Source organism: Oratosquilla oratoria, chromosome 41, assembly GCF_046742065.1.
Source record: "Oratosquilla oratoria isolate Oo_2021 chromosome 41, ASM4674206v1, whole genome shotgun sequence".
In the NCBI taxonomy this organism is placed as follows: domain Eukaryota; kingdom Metazoa; phylum Arthropoda; class Malacostraca; order Stomatopoda; family Squillidae; genus Oratosquilla; species Oratosquilla oratoria.
In genome coordinates this window covers 33631191-33643793 of record NC_134817.1, presented here as the reverse complement: position 1 = coordinate 33643793, position 12603 = coordinate 33631191, and the positions used below count along the sequence as shown (strand labels likewise).

The 12603-nt window shown below is 38.0% G+C and overlaps 1 protein-coding gene across 1 annotated transcript in view; it reads left to right on the top strand.

Moving 5' to 3' along the window:
- The first annotated feature begins 10259 nt into the window (after window positions 1-10259).
- The window catches only part of Tsp68C (Tetraspanin 68C), a 23938-nt gene continuing 21594 nt past the window's right edge, over window positions 10260-12603 (top strand). The window contains exon 1 of the mRNA XM_076178723.1: window positions 10260-10566. The gene's annotated coding sequence lies outside the window, so the exon portion shown is untranslated. The remainder of the gene's footprint in view (window positions 10567-12603) is intronic.

Sequence of the window (12603 nt, the reverse complement as noted above, 5' to 3'; positions counted from 1 at the left end):
TAGCAATGAAACCTAAAGCACTGTTATCTTTATTTCTGGCGCTAATACACTGCTTCCTGGTTTTAAGGCCCGGACTCACCAGAACTCCCAAGTCCGGACTCACCAGAACTCCCAAGTCCGGAGTGGAGCTCGGAAGTCTTGTGTTTACCTCCCTCAGAGTTATGAAATATCTATTCGGAAAATCGATGTAATGACTATAAAGATAGTGTATATAGAATTAGCTCTGGTCATCATTCAAATATATCTACATGAGAACTTACTGCTTATCTATACCAGTATATATATATTGAGGCATTCTACTATATGTGGTACCAAAACTATTCCTCTATACATTTTGTAGTCTGTCTTGTCTCATTCATTTTGCAAGTTGGGCATACTATAGATTTATTCCAATCCTCAGGTACTTTTCCCACATCTCAGCATTTGCCACAGAATCCCTTCTTCCCAATATTCTCTAATATCTGAGATGGAATCATGTCTTTTCATTTCTATTTCATCATGTGTGATTGATCCTTCGTCTGATTCTAGAATTTCATTTAAATTGCTTTCTGGTTCATTTGCTTCCTCGTTATTTTATATATTCAACAGGTTTTTGAAGTAATTATTTTCATCTGTTAATTTCCTTGGTGACTGAACAGTTGTTCTTTAGCAGCATATGACGGCGGTGCTGATACCCTTCTAAAGGTTTTAGCTATTTTGTGAATTAGCTTTCTAGTTGCTTTTAAATCTTGTTCCAGATCTCTCCCTATTTTCTCTAACGATTTATCTTTTTCATTGTTTTTCAATCTCTCTGCCTCTCTTCTAGCTTCAACATACTCCTCTTGATCTTTTATTCTCCTCTTTCACCATCCTTTTCGGAAATATTTTTTTTTAATGATGTCTACAAGTCTTATGATCGTCAAATGGAAGGCGTTTCATCCCTCTTCTAAATCTTCTTTTCCAACATCGACGGCTCTATTTTTTATTCAATCTGCATTGGAAGGCAGTTTTCATTGATCAGATTCTCTATTTTCCTCGCTATGCTTTTCAGATGTTTTGGTGTGGCAATTTCTAGTGTATCCACAACCAGCCTGTTGTCTGAATCGCATCACTGAAAGTTATTTTGTTTTTTTTTGTTAACATCAGATCAATCACGAACTTGTCTGTGTATTATTGCTGTATTCACCTGTACCAAGTCCATCTGTGACTTTCTCGATAATCATGAAAACTATTCATGAAACTCATGCACACAAAAGTCGAGGAACCGTTCCCCTGATGTGTTCTTTTTTCTGTGAGCTCTTGTGACGTGTTCTGTTCCTTGGCCGTCTTTTCCAACGTGTCCATTGAGATCGTCGTCGTATGGTAAGTCATTCTTAACGCTCTGGAAGTCTTCATAGAACACTTCTCTCTCTTCTGCCGGTCTTTCTTGCTGAGGTGCGTAGACTTGTATAGAATTTAAATTCATTTCATTTGCCAAAATCCTCTCGTTTTTCTCCTCGATTCTGCTGATTCTTTGTGTTGGTTCATCATCACCATCAGCTGGGGGCATACGCCAGGGAGCGCGTCGCTTCACTCACGCGCCGGCGCCAGTCCCCGCTAGTTCCGTCATGTAATGATTCTCCCACTCCATGTTTGCTGTCTTCTCCTCCACGATTCGTATATCAGTTGATACTTATCCTGCCAGACCTTAAGGCCTCTTCCTGCAAGTCTTGTTTCATATAAGCCAAACGTGTCAACTTTGCTTCATCAGTAAAATCAGCTCCCCTCCTTTCCTGTATGTGCTCCTCCATTTAATGTAGCTATTAAAAAAAAAAAAACTGGAGAAGTTTCTAGAAGTACTCCAGAGGGAGGGTCCATTTCTTTAGCAGCATATGACGTTGATCAGCTTGGCTCCGAGGTGGTCCTTGGAGCTCTTGGCTCTTGGCCTCTCGACTTTGAGGCAGAGTCGATCGCGAAGAGCCTTGGACTTATCTACTCAATTAGATTACTTTGTTCTATTATTTTTATTTTATTTTTTTATTTTATTTTCCATTCTCATTTTATATTTTTTGTTTCATTTTGTTTCGTTTCATTTCTTTTCGTTTCGTTTCGTTAATTTCGTTTAATTTCATTTTCGTTTTCTTTTGTTTTCCAAAAATGGGCCTGTGCTTAAGATTTTTTTTTTCCTGAGACCCTTTTGGGTCTCAGCGCTGGAGAAGAACCTCTCCAAAGGTTCTTCTTCTTTTTTTATTTTTTTTTTTATTTTTTTTTTTTGTCTGTTGAGTACATGGGCCTTGGTCTTCGCAGCTAGCCGCCACTGCCACGGCAATTGTCGGTCACGAAGATCCTTCGTAGCGAAGACGACATTTGCTCTGCTTGTCGACTCTGTTCCTTGAAGTCGTCTGCTCTCGCCAAACTGCCCGAGGTAGTAGGACGCTCTCGTTCCTTCCTCCAGGAGCAGGACGGTGGCGCTGGTGTGTCCTTCGACCGTTATCACCAAAATCGCCTTTTTTTTTTTTGTCCTGCTCTACGCCCTTGGCTCCATAATCGTTTGTCAGCACATTCAGCTGCTCTTCTGTTATTTTTTTTTTCTTTTTATTCAGTTCGTTGTTCGTTGGCTGCCGCTGTCCTTTGCCGTTGAGTCTCGCCGAGGGGCCAAAATATTGTCCGTTCCGTCGTCGCCGAAGTCCCCCAAAAGTCCTCGAGGTTCTTCGGGAAGACGACGAATCCACGACTGGAAAACAGACGTCTCCGATGAAGGATATTTGGGTACACGCTTGCGTGTGTGTAGGCATGTATGTGTGTGCGCATATATGTATATACGTATGGTTGTGCGCATGTATGTATATTTGTACGCATGTAGACATGCGTATATGTAACTGGATATATGTGTGAGCATACGTACATATAAGAATGTATGCTTGTATGTATGTATATATGCAAGTATGAATGTAGACTAGGCATACGCATGTGTGTATATACATATATGTTTGTATGTATGTATGTTTATAGGTAGACACAGGCATACGTATGTGTATGTATGCATGTATAATTATGCACATATGTGAACACGTATACGTGAATATATAGGTGTATGCATATATCCCTGTATATATGTATGCATGTGTATAAGCGTGTACGTATACATGTATGCATGCAAGTGTGAATGTATGTAGGGGTTCACATATGTATTTATGCAATTTAGGACATATGTATGCATGTATGCACGCATGTATATATGTGTGCATGATAACACATACGCAAGTATGCATGTCTTCATGTATGCATATATGTATGTATACATGCATGTTTGTATACACATATACGAATGTATGTATATACATATGTACATATATATGTAGGTATGTCTATATGTATATATACATGTATGTATCCATGTAGGTATGCATATATGGATGTTTGCATGTATGCATGTACCAGTAAATGCAAGGTAATGCACATAGGTAAAAATAACAGTAAGTACGATTACAAGTTATTTTGGTAATTCGTTAACAAAAGTGGATAGTGAAAAAGATCTCGGCGTAATTATCAGTAACGACCTCAAATCATCCAAGCAGTGTATTTCAGCCTCTGAGAAAGCAAATAAGATTCTGGGACTGATTGCGCGATCTTTTGATTTCAAAAGTCCATCACTCATTAACAAGCTATATAAATCGTTAGTTCGTCCACATTTGGAATATGCTGTTTCTGTATGGTCACCCAATCTCATTAAAGACATTGACAGACTGGAAAAAGTACAACGGCGAGCCACAAAACTGATTCCAAATATCAAAAATAAAACATACGAAAATCGACTAAAACACATGAATCTGTTTTCCCTAAAAAAGCGTAGACTCAGAGGTGACTTGATACAGGTCTTTAAGATTTTAAAGGGAATTGACAACATCAAAAGTGACCAAATTTTCACATTGAATGAGAATCAGACAAGAAACAATGGTCTCAAACTATCCGGAAATAGATTCAATTTAGAAGTAGGTAGAAACAACTTTGCCAACCGTGTAGTAAATGAATGGAATAAACTTCCTGCAGAGGTAGTGCAATGTAGTTCAGTTCGAAGCTTTAAGAATCAGTTAGATAAATACCTAAGTAAGATGCTGTAATGATTATAATTTATCTTATATTATTTGTTTTTGTTTTTGTTATCATTTGTCTGTCTGATTTTCATTTATTATTAGTTATATGTCAATTTATTATTATTTACTATTTACCTGTTTGTTTATTATTTAACTATACCTATGCATTTATTTATGTATTTTATTTGTTATTTACATTATTATAGTTTTTATTTATTGTTTTATTATTAATATGATTTTTTTTTTCGCATCCGACCTAGATATGGATCAAAAGGTCTCCTGTCGGCGTGCTCCGCCTTTGTAATCCTTTGTATACATTTATGCATATAAATGGATGCATGTATGTAGGCCTACTTGAAAATTTGGTGCTCGTTTGTTGTGTGTAATATTTTAGGTGGTGATTGCCTTTAGTTATTCGTGTAAGTTTGTTTATGTCGACTAAATTATGCCTTTGTACATCACTTCAGCCAAGAGAAGCCATCGACGAAGTAAAAGGAATTTAAGGTTGTTGATAAATGATTTTGTTCAATTATGGATGGATGTCCTTTGCTACATTGAGACTTTTTAGAAATTTAATTTATATTCACACCATACAACCATTTAGCCCCCAGATTAAAACAAATCATAATAATGATAGTCAGTTGCTTTTGTCGGAGCAAAATTATTAATTCTTTTGTAAACCTATTCAAAGGAAAAACTTCCAAAGCTAACGTCTTTAAAAATTTTGAACATAGAAAACGGAAATGTGTGAGAGAACGAACATTGCAAAGGGGGTAACTATACTAATGGTGTTATTGGTTCCGTATTTGACCCAAGCCTTATACAGTATCTGTTCTCGGCTGAATGAATTCGTTTGGCATGAATAAAAATAAGACCAGTAATGAGCCCCCAGATTATATTTGTTTTAGAGAGTCATTGGTTTCGACGAATGTAGTTAAAATACCATCATTTATGCGCTGCTATTGAAAACATACTTCACATTATAGTCTTACAGAAATATATATAATTTTTTTCAAATAAGACAATACATTGAAAAACTCCAATTAAGACTTAAATCGCACTAATAACTTAATAGTTGGGCGATTAGATAATTAGACAACAAAAATTTTGTTCGTAAGGTGTTAGCTCGAATCAACTTAGATTTATTTGAATAAACAAATAAATAAATGAATAGATAAAAGTAGACAAAAATGGAATCTGGATTTTTCTAAATAATATCAGGAGCATTTAGAGGGTTGGGTCACATGTTGGGGTCGCGACCTTTTCAAATCTGGGGTCCCTTTGTGGTGCATTCCGACCTTATGTTGAACATCCGTGACAGACTGATGACGTCACACATGACGGTGACGAACTTCCGGTGGGTGACGTCACAGATACGTGAGTCTGTTTCCGGTGGGACCCGGGTGAACAGGAACGAGGAGGACGTGGAAGAGAATCATCTCCCATCCACCTATTCCCAGAACCCATGAACACAATTACCGGTATCTGGAGGTGCAACCCCGGAGGGCTGGTACTCGATCTTCACATCGGCGCAAGATATCTTTCTACCAATAAGCGGCTACTGCTCACATTCTCCTTATATTAGCCGGTGACATAATGTAAACATATACTACCTAATATTATCATTATGGGTTAGGGCGTCGTTATTTGTGGTGGACGTCGAGATGATGACGATTCGAATCCTGCTCGGGGCGAGTTGAACTAAGGGCATTGTTCAATTCATTCCACGCTACAAAAGTCCTTTGTGAGGGGCACCGTCCTAGCCCCCCGATGGAGGGGGACTTTGTGACGTAAAACCAAATCACAAATCATCATCGTCATCATCATCATCATCATCATCATCAATCATAATCATCATCATCATCATCATCGTCATCGTAATTGTTGTTATTACTATTATTGTTGTTGTTATTATTATTGTTATCATTATTGTTGTTATTATTATTATTGTTGTTATTATTATATTCAATCCATTTTTCTACCATGATCCTAGCTAGCGGTAACTAGGAAATGAATATTGACTCAAGGCTGCCGCCAGGTGACTTTATTCAGCTGTCGAGTGAACCCCGTGCCTGAACGGGCTTCCTATCGACCGGGACCCCAAACCCTTGTGACCGGAAGCGCGACATCCAACTTCCCACCAATATCCGCAATGACGTCACCCCCCCCCCCATCATGGGGCGACTCCTCCCCTGAGGGCGCCCTGGGGCGCCGGGGGGAGGAAGGGGAGGGGCAAGGGGCAGGGAGGGGGATAGGGGTGAATTCTAGGTGGGGGGGGGAACCCAGGACAATGTTTTGTTTTTTGAGGTTTTCATTAAAGACCCGAATATATTTGTATTTTTCTTATTAATCTATTTATTTATTTGTCTATTTTGTTTTATTTGTTTGCCTATTCATTTGTTTATTTATTCAATTATTTATTCATTCAATATATTTATTCCATATTCATTTATTCATTCATTTGTTTGTTTATTCATTCATTTATTTATTTGTTTATTTATTAATTCATTTATCTTGTTTTATTTATCTATCTTGTATACTATATGAGTTCATATGACAACTATTCTATGTAAGCAGAAACAAAAATATATACAGATAGATAGATAGAGAGAGAGAGAAAGAGAGAGGGGGAGAAAGATATATATATATATATATATTATATATATATATATATATAATAGATATATGTATATATATATATATATTATATATATATATATGTATATATATATATATATATATATATATATACTGTATATATGTGTATATATATATATATATATATATATATATATATATATGCATTTATATATACACTTATGTATATATAATCACAACGAACCCACAGTCGGAATAAAAAGGAAACTTAGGAAGAAGGTGTAACTTCTATATTTCGGCTAATAGCTATAGCCCCCTTCAGGAAAGTGAAGAGGGTTATAGCAATTAGCCGAAATATAGAATTTACACATTCTTCTTAAGTTTCCTTTTTATTACCACTGTGGGTTCTTTGTTATTATGAATTACATATGTGCTACAACATTTTGTCTAAGTAATATATGAATATATATATATATATATATATATATATATATATATTATATATATATGTATATATGTGTATATATATATATATACATATATATATATATGTGTATATATATATATATTAGAGAGAGAGAGAGAGAGAGAGAGAGGGACCCAACAGCTGCATAGCTTCCTAAAAGTTGTGGAACCTCATGAATCAGTCCCCTTCCTTCCTGGATGGTACTTTTCCCTCTACTCTAGTTTCCGTCAGGTGATTTTATTCATCTTTATTGAGGAGGTGTTGAATTGTGTGCGCGCGCGCGTGTATGTGTGTGTGTGTTTGTATGTGTGCATATGTCTGTGTGTTTGTGTGTGTGTGTTTGTGCGTGCGTGTGTGTGTGTGTGTTTGTGTGTGCGTGAGTATGTGTGTTTGTGTGTGCGTGAGTGTGTGTGTGTGTGTGTGTGTGTATGTCTGTGTGTATGTGTGTGCGTGTGTGTATGTCTGTGTGTGCGTGTGTGTGTATGTCCGTGTGTATATGTGTGCGTGTGTGTATGTCTGTGTGTGATTGTGTATGTATGTCTGTGTGTGATTGTGTATGTCTGTGTGTGATTGTGTATGTATGTCTGTGTGTATATATGTGCGTGTGGGTGCGTGTGTGTATGTATATATATATATATATATATATATATATATATAATGTGTGTGTGTGTGTGTGTGTGTGTTTGAGTGTATATGTGTGTGTATTAACCTAGTTGTGTTATACGGGAAGAGAGTAATGCCTGTGGTTTCCCGTGCGTTTGTGTGTGTGTGTGTGTGTGTGCGTGTCTGCGCGTTCGTGTGTGTGTGTATGTGTGTATGTATGTATGTATGTATGTATGTGTGTACACGCTTCGGGAAAGATGTTAGTGTGTCACACGGGTGTGACGAATTGGGCTGTCACGCTTGTGCTACAGTGAGGGTGACGGGGTTATAACGCAATCAACTATTTTTTTTTTCTAGTTCCGAAGGTCATCACAAGACGACGGCATCACCAACATTCGCATGCTCTCCGTAGTACTTTTCTCAGTTATTTTCTTATGCATTTATGTATTTATATATTCATTTATTTGCTTATTCTTTATTTAATTCATTTATTTATTTATTTCTATATTTGTATATTTATCTATCCCATTGGGATGTTAAACTTAAGAAAATAACTGTCTACTTATTCAATCCTTTATTTATCTTTTCATTTATCAATTTATTGTGTTATTCATCTATTTATTTATTTATTAATTCATTTATTCACCTATTTGTTTGTTTATTTGTTTATCTTACTGATTCACCGGAAACAAATAAAAACCTTGCGCCGTTGCTCCGCCCCCTTTGGTGAGTTTCATCCAATCACTATACTCCATTCAGCATAGACTGGCGGACCTATCCGGAGCAAACAATACTAAACGGGCGGCTTGTCATCCCCTTGTTTCATTGAATTCAAAATTCTCCCAATCAACTCTTTTTTTTTTCCTTCCTGTTAATGTGTGTTGATCTATGCTCTCATTCCAACGGTTGTTATAATCTAGTGAATATATATTCTTAAAGATGAAATGAACAGGCCGTAGTTCCTGATTACTGGAAATATGTTTTATTTTTTACAGAAAGGTTAAAGTCCGTGGAAGTTCCGTGAGCGAAACGATCGCTCAAGAACAGGGTAATGCCGGTGTCACACTATGCGGCTCTGCCGGACGCGGCCAGATGATGGGCGAGGTCAATTAGCTTAATAAAATCACCTGTCGACACCAACCAGAATTTTATATAAGAACCACCTAGTTAAAGTACTCTCACAACCTCTGGATTCTAATGACTCACGATAGGGGAGACTTTGCTGTCGCCAATAACAAGCTGCAACGTCGTCGTTGAAAACCGTTAAGTTCGTTATTTCCGTTAAAACTTAGAACTTCCAGAAGGTCTTTACGAATCATAGATTGTGATGGGCCCTTCGAGGGTGACCGGAACCACAGCCTGAAGGAGAACTCGAGGACGAGAGGGACCGTAGGAAGGGTCACCTGTCTCCAGAATCAAACCCTCGGTACGGGCAGACTAGCCATATCGTGGCCAGGGTAGTGAAGATAAAAGAAAGGAAGAGGAAAAAAATTAAAGCAGAATAGGAGTAAAAGTAAAAACAAGACGCACAAACTTTGCTAGTGTGTGTGTGTGTACGCGCGTTCGTGCATGTATTTACCAAGTTGTATTTTACGGGACGAGAGCTTTGGTCGTAGTGACCCGTTTTCGTATCTCTCCACATCCAGTTTGTTCTTAAAATCGTGTGTGTGTATATGCGTCCACTAAACCTACGCGTGTGTTCGCACGTTCATCAGGGAAAAATCATACCGACCTCCACCGTGGAATAGCACCTTCCTGCATTGAAATAGTGTTGTAGTTACCTGTATGCGCGTTCACGCATCACGCATCACGCCACCGCCCAGAGCATTCCACGCAAGTGCCACCAACGCCCTCTGGATCATCACTTCACAGCTAGGCTCTCGACCGCGCAGAGGGAGCGTGTCACCCAACATTACCCCGTGTGAACTCTCGTCCCCCGTGGGAACCGAAGCTTTACCTGGTGTCTGTGGTCCCTTAGTGGGGTAAAGAATTTCCTAAGTGGGATTACGGACCAATAACAAGTAGTCCTTAGTGGATGTTTGACGATACAATTCACCGTTGACGTGGTTTCCAGGAAACTAAACAACAGCAAATCATAAATATGGTATATGTGAGGAAACGAGTTCAGAGCACCTTGTCTTCCCCTGGTGAGAACTTGACCTGTGTGTAGACAGTGTGCACAAAGGTCACGGTGTACCAAGGACTCGGTGAAGCCTTTATATACACACAAAGGCCTGTCTTGACCTAAGGATTGACCCAATCTTTGAAGTGTGACCTCATTGTAGGTTGTTCGTGTACAAGTCCTTCATTGTGAACTGTGATCTCTATACTGAATATACGTAGACAAAAGGTCGTATATTCCCGATCTACACGCAACCTACACGCCACCTGGCGCCGAATAGGGGATATCCGCATACGTTCCCGAACGTGTGACCTCAATGCAACGGGCTACTGCCGTTCGGGCGTTCATCAATGTGAACGTGGTGCATAGTGAATTGTCCATAGTTTTATTCTACGTTCAGAGGATAGAGAACGCGTGTGATCTCTTTCTAATATAGAACACGCTGTGTACACGTATATAGGATATATCCTGGATACCTTTCAGAATGTAGTATTTTTCGTAAACATCCTATAAACAACATTGTAAACAGGAAGTTGGGTTGGATGTACCTATATGCTCATGTATACAGGCTATAGTACTATAGTATATGTATTAATGTACAATCAACATGGAATGTCGTATTTGACGTGAGCATAATGCACATGATAATACCTACATGGTACCGGTAACGAGTACTGGGTCATGTAAACAACCTCACGAAGAACGGGAGTGATTGAAACTAGAAGGTAAGTGGTAAATGGCTCGTTAATGGGGTAATCACACTGGGAAAATTTTCCTTCAACATCCTACCTCCAGCCTCCATTTGAATAACTAGAATTTGACTTCGTTTACAGATATCTAGACTTCTCTAGGAATATTTCAACAGTATGACTAACATTCGTCTAGATTTGCAATCCCTCAGTTCATCATTCAACTTTGTCATATATGACGGAAAGATATTTTGATATTTGGAAATTTGGAAATAATGTAACTGTAGTCGTTTTTACTCAAAAGAATTCTCAACAGTTGGGTTATCACACTGGAAGCCCAGTGTGATGACTCTTTAACTACCGTATATATAAATTGGGTCATTCCCGTTTGCTACTGAGGGCGTGCCATGGCACTGAATAAAATCGCCTGACGACATCTAGATTAAAAAAGGAAAAAATGCCATCTAGTACGATTAGAATGCCCTAGCGGATAATACATTAGAAACTAGAACTCAATTAACTTCACTTCCTATACTAACAACAATTATTGTTCGATTTAATACATAAATCAGATTAGATTAACTAGAAAACCAGGTTAGATTCTTTATTTGTGCAGCTGAATCGAGGCGCGATTATATTGATGGTGGGTCTCTGTGACGTCATAGGGAGTTGCGTCAGGGACGGGCGAAAAACGCTACCTCGCGCATGCGCACGCTCGCATACACGTTTTTATGTTTTCTTTTTTTTTTCTCATTTATTTTTCTTATTCTTACTTTTATTTCTTGTTTGTCTTTTTTCCTATACTTACTTTTTCCACTCTCGTTCTCTGTCTGTCTGTGTCTCTGTGTCTGTCTGTCTGTGTCTGTCTGTCTATCTGTCTCTTTCTCTCTCTCTCTGCCTGTCTGTCAGTCTGTCTCTCTCTCTGTCCGTCTGTCTCTCTCTCTGTCCGTCTCTCTCTCTCTCTCTCTCTCTCTCTCTCTCTCTCTCTCTCTCTCTCTCTCTCTCTCTCTCTCTCTCTCTCTGTCTCTCTCTCTCTCTCTTTCTCTCTCTATCTCTCCCTCTCCGGAAAACAATAGGAGAGCGACGCATTTGAAAACAATGGGAGAGGAAACCAGCAGAGGATAGTATGGTTCACAACTGGGCCGGATGGCAGGTGCGGGGGGAGGGGGGGGGAAGGAGGAAGGGGAAGGAGGTGAAGGGGGAGGGGTTTGGTGAGTTTTACGGTATTCTAGATCCGTGTTTCTCAACCCTTTCAAGCTTTGTGGACCCTAGACATTGACTTGTATATTCATGGGAGACCCCACGATATGGGGTTAGATAGGATATAGTCACTTTTTCTAAGCATTTATTCATAGGAACATTATAAGAGATTATACGAATCATCGCTACATTCTGATAGGCGCAACTAGCCAGGGAGAAAATAGTAAAAAAGAAACTAGACATCTTGATTAAGACACATTGTGTGTAATTATATTTTACTTCCAATTGTGTTTCATGTTTTGGCGTAAGAAGGAAGTCCCCCCCGTTTGGTTATCTTATTTATCTCTTTGTACCTGTTTATATGTTTGTTAATGTTTATCTAACATTTGTTGATTTTATTTTTGTTTGTTCATTCATTGTTCAGGTAATTATTTAGCTTATTGGTTTACTTGGTGATTTATCAATAGAATTAACTATTTATTTATCTATTATTTATTCATATACCTATCAATACACTGGACTTCTGAATTGTTTATTTGTTTGTTTATTCATTCTTGTATTGGTTTATATATTTTCCTATGTACTTACTTATCTATTCATTTGTCTATAAAATTTTTATTCTTGTATCTGTTCATTTAATTAGTTATATTTTTATTTGTTTATTTACGTATCTTTTTATTTATTTATCTATATATTTATGTGGATAGGAGGTAAGGGAACACGGGCTGAGGGAAATACTTTTATTCCTGACTAGTTTCACCTGAGTGGCTTCTTCTTACCTCCTATCCACATTCGTCACAATGTATACACTATATATTTATCTTTTTTTTTTTTTTTACTTATTTATCTATTGATTCAGATCAGACAAATTTC